Source organism: Callospermophilus lateralis, unplaced genomic scaffold, assembly GCF_048772815.1.
Source record: "Callospermophilus lateralis isolate mCalLat2 unplaced genomic scaffold, mCalLat2.hap1 Scaffold_8056, whole genome shotgun sequence".
Lineage (NCBI taxonomy): Eukaryota > Metazoa > Chordata > Mammalia > Rodentia > Sciuridae > Callospermophilus > Callospermophilus lateralis.
Genome location: NW_027516104.1, coordinates 1 through 3,653, shown reverse-complemented (window position 1 = coordinate 3,653; position 3,653 = coordinate 1).

The following is a 3,653-nucleotide window of genomic DNA, read 5'->3' as shown; positions in this document are numbered from 1 at the left end:
GCGAGCCTTTTGAACCAGGATTTTGTTATGGCCCAGTGTCCTGAGAAGGGAGGATTTGTAGTTCCAGAACACATGTCTCATTTATCACCCCTAACCTTGACCCTGTGGGAGACTTTGTGTTTCTTGCCCAGAGGTGGACATTTATGTTTATATGGTCAGTTGATTTTCAGTGATTTTTAACAAAACTAGACTACTACAAAATTCTGATATATTTTTTGCTTTCATCCCATCTTATTGCTACAACTGCAACTATTTCAAATTCTAATATTTTAGCTAATTCTCTTCTGGTATAACCACAGGCTACGTGTCCCACATGGCTTGGACATCAATGACCATCAACAATGGCATCCTTACCCTCTCTTGAGGACTTTCTTCCGGATTAACTCTTTCTAAGAAACTTCTTTGTCCAGGATTCTCAGAAACTTGAGCCTGACTTTAAGGGTTAAGTCCCACAACTGCATTGAAGAGAACCCTTAGGAGCTGAGAGGAAGAGGTGTGGGTGGCAGCTCAGGGCATTCCCAACTAAAACCCACTAGGGGTCACTAATGGTCTCATGGGCCCTTCTGTGGAGGAGCCTCCTCCTGGCAGGAGGCAGTGAGGAAGCTATTGGTGGGTCTTGCCTCCTAAAGGTACGTTTCCCACTTGCGTATCTGTACGTTTCCCACTTGCGTATCTGATCATAAAGCATGCCCAGTGTTTGCTGTCTCAGTATAAATGAGGAAACACAGAGGAATCATGGAGAGCATTGTGTAGGTATGAGACGAGGCTCTGTCAATTTAGTTGCTTAACTACAGTAACCAGAGAAATAAAAATCAAAGTCATGAGGTACCTCAAAACACAGCCAATTTAATTTTTTTTTTAAAACTCTGCAATGCCTTGAGTTATCTAAGAATCAACCAAAATATCTCATCATGGACAGTAGATGTCTAAATTGGTACAACCTATTTATTTAGAAAAACAAGTAGGCGTCATGTTGTAAAATTGAGTACATAAATAAAATGACCCCCAGACTAAATTCTAGTTTACAACCCATAATGAATTCTGTGCATATGGGTCCTGGGAGATGCAGAAGAGTCTTCCTGGGGTCATTGTTCATAAAAACCCCAATCAGGAAATTAAGGAAAGAGACAACCCTGAATAAGCTACGGCATAATTCTGTGGGTAGCTGTGGGGACCCAGGGATGCTGTGGAGACAGGGTCTTACTGTATGGGAGCACCAAGAAGGAAACAGTGCTGCCAGTTCTCCTTAGATGTCCCCAAGGGCACCAAGCCATTACTGTTTACAGCCCCAGAGTTGATGCTCCACAGTTCACAGTAAATACAGCAGACTGAGGGCAGCATTGGTCTCAGGGGGGCTTGGAATGCTGTTCTCCCTCACTGGTCACATCAACCTACGCAAGAACAGTGGACTGTCTGCATCAGGGACATGGGGTGGGCTGTGTGGTGGACCGGGAATCCAGAAGATGGACCTTCAGATGTGGGTGGGCAGTGGTGAAATCCTTGGGCTTCTGGCATCCAGAGGTGAGGGAGGTCAACATGGGAGATAGGTCGTGACATTTTCTGTTGGGAAGGGTCTTGTTTCACAATGTGTGGGGTGAAGCTGTGACCAAGACCCCAGGAGGAAATAACTGCATTTTACCTCACCTCGTCCCCACAGAAGCCTACCCCACAGGCAAAGCCCTGAGCAGAGGGCCTCCAAACAGGACGCTCCTCAGAGTGTGGGTCCATCCTGAGGGAAGACACAGAGAATCTTAACTAAGCTTCACCAGAAATCTTCACCATAACTGATTTTAGGACTCTCAGCAGAAGAATCTCTACAAAAGAATTCAGTGTAGGTAAACTTCTTATTTTCCTGTTTCTCTATTTCACTTGGCCAGTGGCCTGGAAGAGATCAGCACTCCAGGTGCTGAGCACACCTTTACTAGTTTTTCACAAACATTTATTCAGTATACTAGATTGTAGAAGTGTGTTTTCAATTGCAAAATATGATTTAAAAAAATACAGAAACTTTAACAAGGCCTCTGGCCTTGATCTGGGCTTCACAGAGATGTCTACATTTTTAAGATAAGTTACCAACTGGGCTCCATGGTAACAGCTGGCAGGGGGAGGAAAGAAAGGGAGAAGCAGCTCTCCCCTTCTCAGGTATTGTTCTTGAAGGGTTAACTTGCCCAGAACAGTGAAAGAAAAGCTGCTTTTCGTGAACTTCTGCAGACTGTGAACTTCTGAGCCCCTCCCCTTACATGCTGGGTATAAAACTCTAAAACTACCTGAACTCGAAGTTCAGGGAATTAATTGATCACAGCTAAAGCTGTGCCCTCTGAACCTGGCTGCAGCCAAATAAAACTGTTTCCTGCTATCTTTGGTGCCTTGCCTCATCTGTCCCTACAACAGTGGAGTCCTGACAGGATAGATAGGTTGAATTTCCACCACTGTTTGAAAATAAGCAAACCGCATGTCATTTTTCACAGTGACTCACTTTTACACCTGTGTGTGAACCATCTGGGGCCACAGTCCCATCCTCTCAGAGAGGTGCCTATCAGGAGCTGAGCCCTCCGGTGGATCAGGCAGGAATTCTAAAGGGAAGAAGACTGCTCATCCCCAAGCTCTCTCTAAAGTGAGGACTGGAGGGGGAAAAAAAGGTTTTTAAAAAACATCATTTTGCCAGGCATGGAGTTGTGGAGAGCCATAGGCTGGGGTCTGAGTTCAGGCTTCAGTGTTGTCACCTGGACTCATCTGCAAGATCTTATCACTCTGATGCCTATCACCGAAATTCAGACATCAGCAACTGGAGGGACAGAGCACCTCAGCAATAAAGTGGATCCCTCTCTCCTATCTTTTTATTTTTATTTTTTTTTCTCCTATCTTTTTATAAACATCCAACACAGCTGAGCAGAATGACTATCCACCAAGTCACTATTGATATATGCCTGTACATCAAATCATGAATTGGAAAGAAGGACCACCCACAACAGCATCCCACACAGTACATCATTAATAATAGGAATGACAGCATCTCGAGAGTTTGCTGGTCAGCTCCTCTCAGCCACTGTGGGGTTTGCTCTTCTTCCTGCAGCATCCTTTCCTTATGCAGGTTTTAATTCACATGCATTCCAAAGCGTTGGGAGAAGACTGTACAGTCTATTACTCCAGAGATCCTGAATAGGTTGGCAAGCAAGAGCCAAAGCACACGTCTTCCTGCCTGGGAGCCCAGAGGAACAGGGGCTTGGGTGCACTTTTTGGTCTCTGCACTAGGGGGCGTGGGGGGGTGTCCATTGCTGAGGACGGCAAGGCAAGACTCCACTGAAAATATATTTCCTGCACCTTCCTGGGAGAGAATGGCTCTAATTAAAAGAGCAGTGTTCAGGGACTTGTTAGGACGGACTTCTGGATGTGGTGGAAAACTTTTAATGACTGTGGAAAAGTTCAGCACTCTCCAACCTTGTTACCGCAGCTTCCCAATTAGCAAAAGTTAAGACTAATTAGTTCCTTGGAATTTGAAGCTAATTAGAGTCAATACATTAGAGAATTGAAGGAAATTATCAGGGATTAGTAAGGACTCTTTGTTAGCACACTAGGGAGACAGAGCTGCGTGGTCGCCACCATGGCACTTGGCAGAGAGACAAATCCTGAATCCCGTGGCACTAGGTAACCTT